This window comes from Geotrypetes seraphini, chromosome 7 (genome assembly GCF_902459505.1).
Source record: "Geotrypetes seraphini chromosome 7, aGeoSer1.1, whole genome shotgun sequence".
NCBI lineage: Eukaryota > Metazoa > Chordata > Amphibia > Gymnophiona > Dermophiidae > Geotrypetes > Geotrypetes seraphini.
Genome location: NC_047090.1, coordinates 41,338,679 through 41,354,334, shown reverse-complemented (window position 1 = coordinate 41,354,334; position 15,656 = coordinate 41,338,679). Strand labels below are relative to the sequence as shown.

General features: G+C 40.3%; 1 long non-coding RNA gene across 1 annotated transcript in view; it reads right to left on the bottom strand.

The window, feature by feature from the left end:
• Positions 1–1,317: 1,317 nt before the first annotated feature.
• LOC117363442 overlaps positions 1,318–15,656 on the bottom strand; it is a 31,785-nt gene continuing 17,446 nt past the window's right edge. Inside the window, exons 2-4 of the long non-coding RNA XR_004540056.1 lie at positions 4,530–4,577; positions 3,585–3,771; positions 1,318–1,723 (exon numbers count right to left, since the gene is read on the bottom strand). This is a non-coding gene — a long non-coding RNA (uncharacterized LOC117363442). The remainder of the gene's footprint in view (positions 1,724–3,584; positions 3,772–4,529; positions 4,578–15,656) is intronic.

The window sequence follows — 15,656 nt, the reverse complement described above, 5'->3', positions numbered from 1 at the left end:
TAACCTTAGATGCACCAGTGCCTAAGTCCAAAACAGGTGCCTACATGCCAAACATGCCCATGATCTGCCCCTGACCATGCCTACTTTCTGGTGAGTGCCTTGTACTAGGGGTGCCTACTATCTTCTAATTAATTTTAGTTTAGTCCAATTATGAGGTGCTAATTGCTTGTTATCAGCACTAATTATACTTTATGTTCAATGCATAATTAGATTAGTTTTAAATAACTGATCTAAATCTTATTGTAAACCGCATCAAGCTCCAAGGTTATGCGGTATATAAGAGTAAAGATTAGACTAGATTTTAAACAGTTAACCTCCGCTTTTACAAAGCCTTGCTGCCAAATAGCGCAAGCTAAATGCTGAGTCACCCATTTTGCTCATGCTTGGCAGTGAAACTTTGTAAAAGGAGGGGGAGGGGTGTTAGGTGCTAGCAGGACTAGGTGTGCCGATCTAGGCACCAAACTTTAGGTATCTTTTATAGAATCTGTGCCTTATTCCTTCTACCTTCCTCCCCCACTCATTGACCTCCCTACTGTGGCTGAGCCTGACCCATGGCAATCCCCTTTCTTGCTTCTTCTAAGCTAGCACTCTTAACAACCGTGAGTCTTGCTGGCTGACAATTCCCGCTGCTGATCTGCTGTATCCTAGCAGCCATTTTTACTGCTATAAAATGCCATTATAAATATTTCATCTATAGAGAGCAAAACAAGTCATACTTTTTGTTATCCATCTTAATGAAGAGATTCACACAAGGCAGTGTGTTACAGGCACAGTTTAACATAAAACTTACTATTTTGTTAACAGCAAAACAATAGTAAAATGACCAGATTTAAAGGAGACTTGGCTGAGAACCATCATGAAAGCAAACCACGACAGAGAAGTAGTGGAGAAAGATGATGGGCTTGCAGCACACCCGAGATAGTTTCCAATGTGTTAGGCTTGATGGACCTTCGGTTTGTCCCAGTATGACAACTCTTATGTTCTTAAGTATAGGACAATCAAGCCATTCTGACATCACTGGTATAGTTGGCTCTTAGGCATTGGTGGAATGAGGCATTATGACATCACAATCTGAGCTCTGGAATGTTGCTACTCTTTGGGTTTCTGCCAGGTACTTGGGACCTGGGTTGGCCACTGTTGGAAACAGGAGACTGGGCTTGATGGACCTTTGATCTGACCTAGTATGGCAATTCTTATGTTCATAACTAAAATATTTATTTTATTTATCGCTGTTTAGTGTTATAAACAAAATGAGGAAAAATAATGTTTTTTTCTGGTTCATTTTAAAATAAAACAATACCAGGCTATTTCATTGCCTTTTTTAACTTTATGTCAAAATGAATGCTCGAACCTAGGTTGTGCCCTTTGTTTGTACTTCTTGCATTGTCAGTAGATTGGATCCGAATCGCAGCCCATGACTAATGTCCTGGAGTTGTTATTATTGCTATAGATAACAGAGGGCAGGAATTGCCACTGCATATCAGTTCTCAAGTCCAGACTGAGAAATATGGAATACATATCATGTGGTCCTTTACAATGAATCCTCGGCACAGAGCAGTCCTTTAAAAAAACAGCCACACTGCAGAGAGAGTCTCTTAAATAGATGAGTCGTCCAGCTGGGAGGATATAGAGGTAACTCTTTTCATTTTGTGTGTGATGCTAACTTGTGATTATGGAATGGCTTTATCTGTTTCTTCATTTGGACTCTAGCTTTATCAGTTCCCTGCAGAGAAATAGAAAGAACATGCTTCAATATTAGAACTTATCAGGTCTCTGTTCCATTGAAAAATATGCTCTCTATCAGCTTTGGGCAATTGCTGTTGGTTGGAGTCTCATATACACATAATACCTGTTTTCAAGGTAAATTAAAATAAAACTACAGAAAACAATATATGTACAATATTGCATAAGCTTGGGGAAAGCTTTAAATCATGTGAAATGGGAAGATAATTCAGGCTGAGCTGCAATCTTGAGTAGACTCTAAAACAAAGCTCAAATGTAAGCGCCATGTGTGTGCTATGGTTAAAGAAAATTAGAACTTATGAACTTGAATGTGACATTCACACGTTTAAGTGCCAGTTGAGGACCCTCTTAGAGTGTTTTGTGGTAATATGCTTGTTAGCACGTGCTATGCATGCATTATTTATATTTTTTTTGAAATATTTTTCAGAGGGGGTGTGGTATGGGTGGGGAATAAAGAGCGAAAACAAAAGAGACTGTGGAGGATGATGTTCTTGATGCTACTTTATTGGTATATTGTAGAAAGTCAATTAAGGTAAAAATCCACATTTGTTCTGGTGAGACAGGACCCAACACAGTCTGTGTTTTGGTGGACATGCCTTCCTCAGGGGTCCAGATTATGATAAAAGTACACAAATGTGGATTATGATAAAAATACACAAATTATGATAAAAGTATACAAATGTGGATTATGATAAAAGTACACAAATTATGATAAAAGTATACAAATGTGGATTCAATAGAAGAAAAATAGACACTCCTTTGGAGGACAGAAACTTGAGTTAACACTCCGCTGGTTTTCTTCGCATACATAGCGGAGTGTTATCTCAAGTTTCTGTCCTCCAATGGAGTGGCTATTTTTCTTCTATTGAATCCACATTTGTGTACTTTTATCATACCACAAAGTGCATGTGAGTAGAACTATCTAGCAAATCTACCGTATTTTTCAGGCTATAAGACTAACTGGACCATAAGATGCACCTATGTGTAGATGAGGAAAAATCAAGAAAAAAATTTGGTTCAGAATTTTTTTCCTCTTTTACACGTAGGTACGTCTGGTTCTGGGAAGCCCAAAGCCCGCAGCTTCCCAGTACCTTTTTTTAACTGGCAGTGGTCCAGCGTGGTCTCCTGCTGGACAGCTACCTTTCTCGCTGTAGAGCGGCGCATAAGGCAGGAGCGAGACCTTTGAACTTCCTGCCTGCTCCTGCGCCCCTCTGTACAGGAGTCTGTGCTGGACTACTGCAAGTTTAAAAAAGGAACCGGGGCAGGGTGTGTATGTGTGTGTGTGTTTGTATTTGCTCCATAAAACACACCCACTTTTCCACCCCCTTTTTGGGGGTGGAAAAAGTGCGTCTTATGGAGTGAAAAATACAGTAGATCACGTATGCAACAATGAAGGGAAGGACCTCAAACACCCAAACAAGGGAACACACCCTAAGTCTTACTGGGGTCATGAATATTATCACTGGTCCATAGACTCTTCGCTAATATTTTATGTACAATTTTTATATTTTAAAATTTTTGTGTTAAATATACACCAAAAGTAATGGATAGTTGATACAATTATAAACTATTGAAAGAAACACTTAGCTTTGGACTCCCAATGGAGAATCTGCCGTTTCACTTATAGCTTCTTTTGGGGTTAGTGTTTCTTAATCTTGAATCCCAGGCTCTCACTCTGGGGCTACTACTGGTCCCCCTGGTTGCCAGCCTCTCAGGTCCCCTATCTGAGGATTCTCCAAGTCCTTCAGATGTTCTCTTACTCTGGCACTCTAATGGTTATCAAGCTTGAGGGCTCTCCAATCCCTGTGAGTTAGGCCAAAGCCAGCATTCCTCTTCCTCACCCTGCTCCCAAAGAGCTCTTGATTCTCACTGCTCTTTGTTTGGGATCTGTCCTTTTCAGCACCACTGTTCCCTCAAGGAGAGTGGACAGCTCCCAGCAGTCTTTGCAGGATGTTATGCAGATGAGCTCTAAACACCACTGGTCAGGCTCCCTCTTCTGGCCTGGGACAGGAACTTCACCCTGTCACACTAAACATAGAAACAGAAAAACTAAGACAGATATAGACCATATGCCTATCTAGTCTGTCTAACCATGCCATCTACTATCCCCTCCTCTCCCATAGAGATCCAACATACTTGGTCCAAGCGTTCTTGAATTTAGATACACTTTTTGTCTCAACCACCTCCACCGGGAGGTCATACCAAGCATTCACTACCCTTTCAGTGAAATAAATATTTTCTGAGGTTGCTTCTGAATCTATCCCCTTTCACCTTCAGCCCATGCCCCCTCATTCCAGAGTTTAATTTCAACTGAAAGAGACTCGCCTCATGCGCATTTATGTCACATAGGTATTTAAACGTCTCTATCATATCTCATCTTTCCCACCTTTCCTCCATATTGAGATTATTGTCTGTCCCCATACACCTTATGACATAGACCACCAATCATTTTAGCAGCCTTCCTCTGCACCGACTCCATCCTGTTTATATCTTTTTGAAGGTGCGATCTCCAGAATTGTATACAGTATTCTAAATGAGATCTCACCAGAGTATTATACAGGGGCATCAGCACCTCCTTTTTCCTACTGGCCATTCCTCTCCCTATACACCCAAGCATAGGGATTTCACCTATGACATACACTGCAAATATGAAGCCCCCACTGGAGTTACGTACTATGAAATTTAGGCTCGTTTATAGAATAGGGCATAGGTTATTTCCATGTGTAATTCCTAATTACTGCAAAGTGCTCGTTAACTTCAATAATGGATTGTTAGCACCTAATTACCTAATTAGTTCACATGTGGCTCTGTGATCTGCACCCATCTTTGGCAACCTGTAGGGAATTCAATGGTTAATGCCAGGAACAAATTGATAAATAGCTTTTTGTAAAGGATAGCTTGACTGTGAAAAAAAGTACATGTTATGCTTTGAAAATCAAGAGCATTAATAATCAGTCACTGAGGAGAAATTTACTTTTCAAAGCCTATCATCTTCTCCTGAAGGGCAAAAAAATGTTCTCTATTTTTATTTCTTCTCAATTCTTTTGTTATGTGACCTTTTTGGTATTTGCAAGCTTCGGTAAATAGCAAGGAACATTGCTCTTTACACAGGTGCTGAAAATTAAGCAGTGGTGCGTGCCTTTACTATTTCCAAGACGGAATGAGGTGCAATGCCTTTTGAAAATATGACAAGCAGGAGAAGCGTGGTCTTTTAGCATACAAGGACAGCCCCAGAAGTCTTGTTTACGAGAACTCACTGCAAAACTAAGAATCCATGTTTCCTAGTCAGGAAAGTCTAATATATCACAGAACGAAGGGAAGTTCTGAACAAAAAAGTATAAGCCAAAGGAAAAAAACACAAATTAATAGAAAATAAAAATATTCAATGCCTCAAACACATTTAATAAAAGGAGAAATCAGTGCAAGTGTGAGTCTAAAAGGCCCTGCTTATCGCATCTCTTCACGTCATATGTCTCCTTAACAAAATTTAATAATCTAATACTTCCCAAAATTCATAAAAAGGTTTTCAGAGCTTTATGGAAGTGGAAGAAGGATCCACCTGCACGTGAGAAACACAAACTTGCTAAATCAGATGCCCAATTCATTCCAAATGAATAAAATGTAGGAAAAAAATGTATCATAAGATTACGCAGGTAAACAAGAAGCTCCGCCACTTTCAAGGAGACTTCTACGCCTTCCCCAACTCCAGTGTCAGCAAGGAAACTTCAACTCTGTCCGACGCGTAGAATTAAGCACAAGCATATATCAGTATTCTATACATTATGTACAAATCCTATCCACGCTTCACCCTGCCTTTGCATATGTGTAATTGTTAAATAAGGCTATGAAAGATTTGTGCATATTTACAGAATAATGCTTACGTAGATGTTTGGCTTTTATATGCCGGCATACATACATAATGCCATTTTTCTACTTACATTTGAAATCAGTGAGTGATGCCAGTGCTAGAATTCCCTCTACGTGCCAAGCACTAGGGTCATGTTATGGTAAGCAGTGGGGCACAGCAAGAAGAAATGTCAGGTGCCCTGAGATGTGAATTAATTTTTCTCTCAAGCATCTCATGATTGGCCCCCTCTTGAGAAGCAGGCCCACTTCAGCTACTCAACTCTCCACACATCTGGAATGCATCAGCGGATGAAAGGAGAACTTTCAGTTCTATCAAAAACTAATGAAACATGTCACTTTTCTCCACTCTGATGTTCGTGTCATGTATCCCTAGTGGAGTCTCATTCTTGGAAGAGAAGCCTAGTGATGAGAGCAACGGTTGCGAACCAGGGAAATCAGCCTTCAAATCCCATTTCTCTCACTAACAAAGCCTTGCGACCTTAAATAGTTTACTTTGTCCTCCGCTGACCACGGTGCCAATTTAGACTGTAAGCCCTTTGGGCAGGCACCTACACACTACCTGAATTATAATTCACATTGAGCACAGGTTGAAAAAGGAGAATAATTAAATTCAACCCAAATGTCACAGATGCACTCAAGCCTGGCTTTGCAAGGTTTTATGCACCAATACAGCTCCTAAGATTAATCTGATCATGAGTTATGGATAGTACACACTTGTCAGAATTCCAGGCTTTATTGGTAAAGATTATTTATGTATGTTGTCATGAAGCTGCTTTCAACATGGCAGGGGCAGTGGGTCCTCGCAGGAGACTTTAGTACCTTGTAAAGCAAACCGTCAGTAAACCAGTAAAAATAAAAGCAATACAAATAATATGATGCTGGTTTATATTATAACATTTTGCAACTTCTGGAAGTTGTTTTCTTCTTTCATTTTGCATTAATGTGGCACCACAACGCAGCTTAGATTTAATATTATTATTGGCTTTTAAATCAATAGCATAGCTTTCTAATATTTTGTGGCATGTCTAAACTCATGCTGGCTTTTACTGAACCGCGGTAGAGCTTCTTACTGTGGGCTGGTGAGGTAAATGCTCCTACGTTCAAAGGAACTGAATGAGCGTTGGAGCATTTACCTCACTGGCCCACAGTAAGGAGCTCTACCGCAGTTTAGTAAAAGGAGCCCCCAGTGAGGTCATGTATTCTTGATATTACTACTACTACTATGAATTATTTCTATAGTGCTACCAGAGGTACACAGTGCTGTACAGAGTCACAAAGAAGAAAACAGTCCCTGCTCGAAAGAGCTTACAATCTAAACAGCCAAGACAGACAAACAGGATGTCATGGATACAGTTAAGGGGAACGGTTAATCTGCTGGCTGGGTTGAAAAGGTCAATCAAATCATTGTGACATCACTGATGAGGTTGGCTCCTATTGGTGGAATGAGGCCTTATGACATCACAAACTCAGCTTTGCTTCCCAAAGACTGAAACTCTTCACACTACTATTACTACTACTATAAATTATTTCTATAGCGCTACCAGACCTTCGCAGCGCTGTACAGAGTCACAAAGAAGACAGTTCCTGCTTCAAAGTGCTTGCAATATAGACAAGATAGACAAATAGGATGTCATGGATACGGTTAAGGAGAACAGTTAATCAGCTGGCTGGGATGGTGGGCAGAGGAGTAGGGTTAAGGATTGAAGGCTATATCAAAAAGGTAGATTTTCAGTCTGCTTTTAAACAAGGTAAGAGAAGGGGCTTGATGGACAAACTCGGGTAATTTATTCCAGGCATAGGGGGCAGATGAAAGGAAAGAAGTCTGGAATTGGCAGTGGAGGAGAAGGATAAAGCTAAGAGCGGCTTATCTGAGGAATGTGTTCTCTGGGAGATGTATAAGGAGAGAGAAGAGAGGAGAGATATTAAGGGGCAGCAGAATGAACACACTTGAACTGTAAGCGATGGTTAGGGAGCCAGTAAAGTGACTTAAGGAAAGGGGTGACATGAACATAGTGACGTTAGTAGAAGATGAGTCTTGCAGCAGAATTTTGCACAGATTGCAAGGGGGAGACCAGTTAGAAGTAGATTGCAGTAATCTAAGCATGAATGTATAATCAGTGTGAATGTTGGGCAGACTGGATGGACCGCTCAGGTCTTTATCTGCTGTCATTTACTATATATGTTACAATGTTAGTTCAAATTCAGACCTTGTGTCTTGCTTCTCAATTTGACAACTGTTCATACATCTTCATGACTCTCTCATCACACTTGGGTTGTGTGTATCTCTTCTCTTCTACCTTAGGCTTCCTTTAATTAAGCCGCGGGAGTGAGGGATGCCCAGCGATCTGATGCCCATTCAATCCCTATGGGCGTCAGAGCATTTAATGTGTTACCCCATGCTTTCGAGCTTAACCCCCCTCCCGTTTTACAAAAACACGATAGCGGTTTTTAGTGCAGGCTGGCGTGCTGGATGCTCTGCGCTGCTCCCGATGCTCATAGAGCTCCTATGACCGTTGGAAGCAGCGCAGAGCATTCAGCACGCCAGACTATGCTATAAACCGCTATCACGGTTTTGTAATAATAATAATTTAGTTTTGTATACCGCTATACCAAAGGTTTAAAGCGGTTCACAACAAAGGAAAAAATACATACAGATAAAATACATATTAAAACAATGAATTAAAATTGGAATACATCAATTAAAAAGCAAGGATAAGGGGGGGGGGTAGTGAAAAAGGGGCTTTATCGTTTTCGATCTTTACAAATCTGTGTCTATCATTGCACACCTCCATACTACATGATTTCTCCCCCCCAACACACACACAAGGTTTTGCCTATGAGTTCATTTTTATTGCTCGCCCTTGTAGATTGTCCATTTTTGAGAAATATTAATACTTACACATTTTACATTGTTCTTCCCTTGCTTTTGGATATACAGTCTTTCTGCTATTTTAATTGGATATTTACATTTTTTTTCCATATATATTTTATCCTCATGTCTTCTGCATTTTACCATTTTTTTTGTATCATTATTACATCAGTTATTTTATGTACTATTCATTCATTGATTGATAGTTCATTATGGGGTCCTTTTATTAAGGTGCACTAAATGCTAAAGGCATTCATTATATTCTATGGGCGCCTTAGCATTTAGCGCGCGCTAATCTTTAGCGTGCCTTAATAAAAGGACCCCTATATATTTTCATTTTTTATATAATTTCAATATTCTTACTATCTTGTTTTTAAAGTACTACTTATCCCTTGTTTGACCTTTTTTATTATGATTTTTACTATTATAAATTATTTTTTTGTTATTTAATATTTTTTTATTTTTGTTCAACAATTTTTTTATTATTGAAATTCATTTTGTTCTTGTTGTCGTTGACTTTACCCCCCCCCCCTTTATGAAGCCACATTAAGCTTTTTTATCAGCAGCCGCTGTGGTATTAATTCCGACACTCATAGAATTCCTATGAGCGTCAGAGCTAATACTGCTGCAGCCAGGGATAAAAAAAGCCTAACACAGCTTCATAAAAAGGGGGTTTAGTTCAGACTCCTGAGGCAGGCCTTTTGGCCGAAACATGATTCTTGTTGAATCATCCAGACACCTGTGTCATAATAAAGCTCGTCCCTGTGAATAACATCAGAAACCACTGTGTTCCCATCTCCTCCTTTGTTGCTTTCTTTTAAGCTGTTATGGCCTCATGCTAAGCTATTCAAATAAGCAAAGGAGGATTTATTTTCTTGACATGGACTTATTTTATAAATGAAATATTCAGGGATAATTCGTTTTAAAAAGATCCGGTACATCTGGTGGGCTGGTGCAGACAGAAGAGCTGATGCAGAAAATGAGCACAGGTGGAAGCATCCAGTTAGCACGATGTCTGTGCGCATTTTTATGGCTGTGCAAGGCAGAAACATGTTTCACGCAGAAGATAACTGCATGAATCTGCACGTAGGACACTGGCGCACAGATTGGAATGTGCTTAGATCTCACTTTGCAAGAAGTTCTCAAAAATTAAAACTTTTATTTCCTTCCCTCAGGGGTACTAATAGATCTACCAGGAGATTCAGTTACTCTTTCGCTTTCAAATTGACTGAGCTATGGAATAACTTACTGCTTGCACTAAGAAGTTTAGGATCCTTCTTCCACTTCCGGAAAGCTCTGAAGACTGTCTTATTTGCTCTGAAGATCTTCTTGTTTGCTAAACATTTTGAAAATTAGCCATTTTTGTTAATTTAGATTTTCTGCTTTCTGTCCTCTTAAAGTATTATGTTACCATTTACTATTAACCAAGTCGAGCTCCATTTGGTTGGTCTATAAAACTAAGGTTTAGTTTAGTTTAATAGTAAAATGAATGGTAATGAGGCTATTGATTATTCAGCCCCAATGCAGAGACGTTTGCAGAAGACTTTAAGCTAAGCACAATGCTAGAACTTGAGTGTCAGGTCTGAGGGAGGGGTAGAAGGGCTACTTGAGAGGAAATGCCGATTTGTAATTTTTGTAGGGAGTATAACATTACTACTACTACTATTAATTATTTCTATAGCGCTACCAGATGTACGCAGTGCTGTACAGAGTGACAAAGAGTAAGAAAACAGTCCCTGCTTGAAAGAGCTTACAATCTAAACAGGCAAGACAGAAAAACAGGAAGTCATGGATACAGATAAGGGGAACGGTTAATTTTAAGATAGAACGGGAAGCGATGGTTCTGTGCACAGTTCCGAGCAGAAAAAAAATTGTGCATTTACTGGAGTATTGTTCTCCGCAGAAATATAGACATCAAAAAAGTTTTGCACGCAAAAAATTTTTATATGCAGAATAACAGCTTACTGTTGCACAACATTGATGTACCATGGAGCGTGCCCATGCATCCTGCGGTAAATTTTGGGATGTGTGCTACACAACATAAAATTTATTTTTCGGTAAAGGGGGCATGTCTTGGGGGTGTGCGGAGAGTGGACATGTTCTGTGCTAATTGGTTAGCGCAGCTACATTGCCGCATGCTAACAAAGTGCGTGCTTAGCGTGTGAGCCCTAAGGGTCAGATTCTGTACAGGATGCCTACATTAAACGCCGTTAGGTGCCCTAATCAAGGATGCCTAGCAACGCCTAACTTCAGAATCCACATAGAATTTAAAAAAAAAATTAGCTTAATTGATATGGTAATTGACTGCCCCAGTTTTCATCCAATCCAAAAATATTTACCCCTTTTGCTAAGCTGCAGTAGAGATTTCTACCATGGCCCAGGGCATTAAATGCTCCAATGCTGTTCTGACTCCCACAAGAATTCTATGAGCATCGGAGCATTTAGCGTTCTGGGCCATGGTAGAAACCTCTACCGTGACTTAGTAAAAGAGGGGTTAATTTAACAATTAAGAGTTCAGCGCCAAACTCTTAGGACGCCTAGCAGCGCCTAAGTTGAAGTGTCCTCCAATGCCTATCTGTAAAGTAGGCATTGTTAGGAGGTAGAGAATAGTTGACTTAGGGGTTGCTAGGCAGCCCAGTTGGACCCCAGTAAAATAGGTCAAGTAAAACCTGGCCTAATGTACCGGCACCTACATCCTGGATACCTAGTGATGCCTGAGCACACCTAGGCACTGCTAAGCAGGATTCTATAAGTGGCACCTAGTGGTTGATTGAGTGGTGCCATTTATGGAATCCTGCCCTCACTGGCTACATAATGTATGGCAGTAAGAACTCAAGCGCTAATCTATTTTAATGGCCACCCGCTAATGGCAAAATTAATACAAAGAATAGGAAATTCAGTCATTTGACCCCAGTGGTAAAAATGGCCTTAATGCTTTGGAAAGACCCACATAAAGGAAAGCTAAGGCTACTTTTTACTGCTGTTTGGTAGAAGGGCCCCCAAAGTGACACCACATCGAACCATAAACATTCCAGCAAAAGGCAGAACCATTCTGGAAGGACAAGATAACAAAAAAAAAATAAAAATTGTTAGGTGACTTAAGAAATGTACCAGTATTCAGTGATGGCAATTGCCAATCCAAAGGAGTCCAAAAGAAAAAGCAGAGAGGGCCTGGTCTTCAAACAAACCACACTTTATTGGCAACCAATATTTATTAATTTTATTCCTCATATCCTACAATTCTCTGTGGATTACAAATTATTCAGGTACTCAAGCATTTTTTCCCTATCTGTCCCGCGGGCTCACACTCTACCTAATATACCTGGGGCACTGGAGGATTGAGTGACTTGCCCGGGGTCACAAGGAGCAGTGCGGGATTTGAACCCACAACCCCAGGGTACTGGGGCTGTAGCTCTAACCATTGCATCACAGACTCCCCACAATATAGACTACACAAACACTGGATTCAACAGGGGCCATGTTTCGGCGAGTGAGCCTGCATCAGGAGTCCTAAAATATACATAACAATAAAAATACTAAATAAAAGCAATGGAGCAGCATAACATAAAGACAATTAAAATGACAGAGTACAATAAATACAGTACTAGGATGTAAGTACGGAGTTAGCCAATGCCCATAAACACAATGCCAGACCACAAAATATACTGTAAAAAGAAGACAAGAAGATAAAACATAAAGGGGTCCTTTTACTAAGGTGCGCTAACTGATTTAGCGTGCGATAATTGATTTAGTGCACACTAAATGCTAAGACGCCCATTATATTCTATGGGCGCCTTAGCATTTAGTGCACGCTAATCTTTAGCGTGCGCTAAATTGGTTATTGCGCCTTAGTAAAAGGACCCCCAAAATTATTAATACAATGAATAATAGACAAAAAGGAAGCAAAAGAGGATAAAACAACTTATCTAAGAGAACAAAGCACCTATATAACAGAAACGTTGATAAACACAGTAAAGCCCTCGTTTACAAAGGTGCACTAAGGGGTAAATTCTCTATTAGTACGTCTAACTTCGGCGTGCTTTAGATGTCCGGCAAACGCAAGTGTCAATCAAACGGTACTTAGGCGTGCAGTAGACGTCCCTACAACCTCTTGGCACAAGATAGACGCAGGTTTCTGAAACGTCATTAAGACGTCTCCAATGGACCCGTGATAGACTTCGGTACGATGCTTGTTTTTTGTTTTTTTTAGATTATACTTTTTTTATACTCTTCAGCATTGTAAGTATAGGATGATGAAAAGGATAACCAAAACACAGTATACCATTTTGTAAACTATATATTAGTTGATCTGGCAATATCAGTGAAGTAGGGAATGGCAGACAGAGAACACTTCTGTGTTGTATCTTTTTCCTCTAGGATATCAGAATTGTACAGTTTACCATTAATACAAGGAAAAAAAATATGTTATGTTTCAAAGGAGAACTAGAAGATGAAATGTACCGAGTGGGTGTTGAACTTACATTATCAGTATGGAAGGTGGGAACCGGTAGATGTATGCTACACAGAAAGCTGTACAGGAATGTCATACTCACCTCCTATTAGAAGTGGAAAGGATAGGACTTTGAACACCATATAGACTTCTTATAAACTTTGTTTAAGTTCCACAAAGACTGGCAGGAAAGGCACCCTAAGTCATCCAATAAGCTTTCTCTCGATTTCCCAGAGACATTATTTCAGAGAGGATAGTTTAGAAGTGATATCTTGCTCGAAAGAACACTCTCCTGGTCTTAAAACATTGCTACAATCAGCTCATTCTTCAGAACAAAGGTAAATCCCATAACTTACACTGGCCCAACTTAGAAACAGAATCAAAACACAGATTAGACCTGAATGTGGCTTCTAGTTCACAGGAAGAGGAAGTAGCCAGCAGCACAATGCTGACCTCATTGTGACATCATTAAGGTGCACCTGGAAGGTAGATATGCCACAAGTAAAAGACAAGCCAGGAGTTGAACTCACAACCTACAGATAATCAATATAGTGCTTTTACTCACTGACCTACGCCTGTGTCTCTGGTTCCCCTGTCATAGCATACCTTAGTGATGTGCTAAAGTATACTCTACTTAGCTATCATATCTCAGACAGTTGAGGCAAAAGACTGGTAGCTCAATGGTATAAAGCACTGTTGTCACGGATGCAACACCCATATTCTTAAGTATGGTTCAATAAATGTAATACAGAGTCAAAATTATGCTGTTTATTTTATCAAACCCAAGCTCAACTTTGTAATGTATTGTGTATAGTCTCGCTAATGTGTTTGTGATGAAAATGAGATGCGATAGGTGTATATCCTATATAATAAAACCCTAGCCGCGCATGCACACATACCTGTGTGCTTCTGTGATCTCTGCTCTGTGATCAGTAGGTCTGTGGCCAGCAGGAGTGCAGATGCAGCAGCCAGGCGACTCCCCCCTCCCGCCCTCACTCACCACCAAAACCACCACCGCCAAAGCCTCCTCCTTCTGCCCAGCTGGGAGGAGGGCTCCGAGTCGCTGAAGACTGTCCCAGATCAGCTTACACAGTCCCTAAAAAATTAACCTTTTCATCTGAGGCGTGAGGCTGCGGTGACCTTCCTCCCCCGGCTCACTAAGGTTTCGTCTTAAGAAATTCAAATGCATTGTTGAAAATGCAAGTGACTATTCTCTGTCATCCTAGACACCCCTGCAACACCCCAACAACACACTCCTGCAGCATAAACCCCTCATGTTATAATCAAGTAAAAGACAAGCCGCGAGTTGAACTCACAACCTATGGATGATTGGGACAGTGCGTTTACTCACTGAGCTACTGAGCTACTTAACTCTAGCCCTAACCCTAACCATAAAGTAGCGTCTGACGTCATAGAAGCCGTTAGAATTTTGAAATCGTTTTGGACGTTCATTGGGTGTTCTCAGATCAAATACACCTGTAGATACTTGCAATGATTACCCCTTGTCAAAGCTTGTACCTAAAGCCATTTCTGGAGACTCCCATTCCCAAGTCCCCAACATAGCTCAGTGCTTAAAAGCACTGCATGTATTTTCCAAAGGTCAGGGATTCAAGTCCTGACTAAGGTTACCAAAGACATAATATTCTTTTTTTTTTCCACCCACCCAAACATGTATAGCTAAGCTAAAATATGTGAACCTCACTTCCCAATCTTCATTTATTTAATTTATAACTTGTCATTGTGTTTGTTCAAATGTAGATCATGTGAACCTAAATACATGGGGGGAGGTGAAATTTCATTAGGTTTACATGGTAAGCTTCTAAGCTTGTACCTAAAGTCATTTCTGGAGACTCCCATTCCCAAATCCCCAACATAGCTCAGTGCTTAAAAGCACTGCATGTATCTTCCAAAGGTCAGGGGTTCAAGTCCTGACTAAGGTTACCAAAGACATAATATTCTTTTTTTTTTCCACCCACCCAAACATGCATAGCTATGCTAAAATATGTGAACCTCACTTCCCAATCTTCATTTATTTAATTTATAACTTGTCATTGTGTTTGGGGGAGGTGAAGTTTCATTAGGTTTACATGGTAAGCTTCTAAGCGATCTGCTATACTTTTTTGTATAACAGCGATATCGGCGTGGTTTAGGATGTAATCAACAGTGTTGATGTAGCGCGGAGTGGCCGCTGCAAGCACGCCCAAGCGGCACAAAAACGTCATCGCGTTTTTTTGCGTTGTGACGTCATAGAATCACCCGTTCTTCATACGCAATTATTTCTCCTAAAATGGCTGCCAGGAGACAGCCAAATTTCTCTACAGAGGACTCCAGGCTGCTGGCCAGGCTCTTCTTGGTACATGAGCACCACTATTTTAGAGTGGCAGGCCATCACAGGTCATACCTGCAGTTCAGGAACTCCTGGACCCGCCTGACCCGGCGGTATAACAGAAGAGCCTCATGTCCCAGGGAAGTAAGTATTCCAAGTCAGGCCCTCACAAATAATCATGTAATGATGATGGAAACCTGTCTCAATCAAATTGGTCATGTTATTGTGGGTAAATCTTGATTCCTTTTAAAAACTACAATTGTGCATAATAAATCTTTTACATTGAATACTGAAATTAAAGCACATCCCAAAGGAGCAGTAGTAGGATTTTAAATGACAAATTCAGCTCCTATAAGGCATCTATTCCATTCACAACATGCACACAACTAATTTTTGGGTCA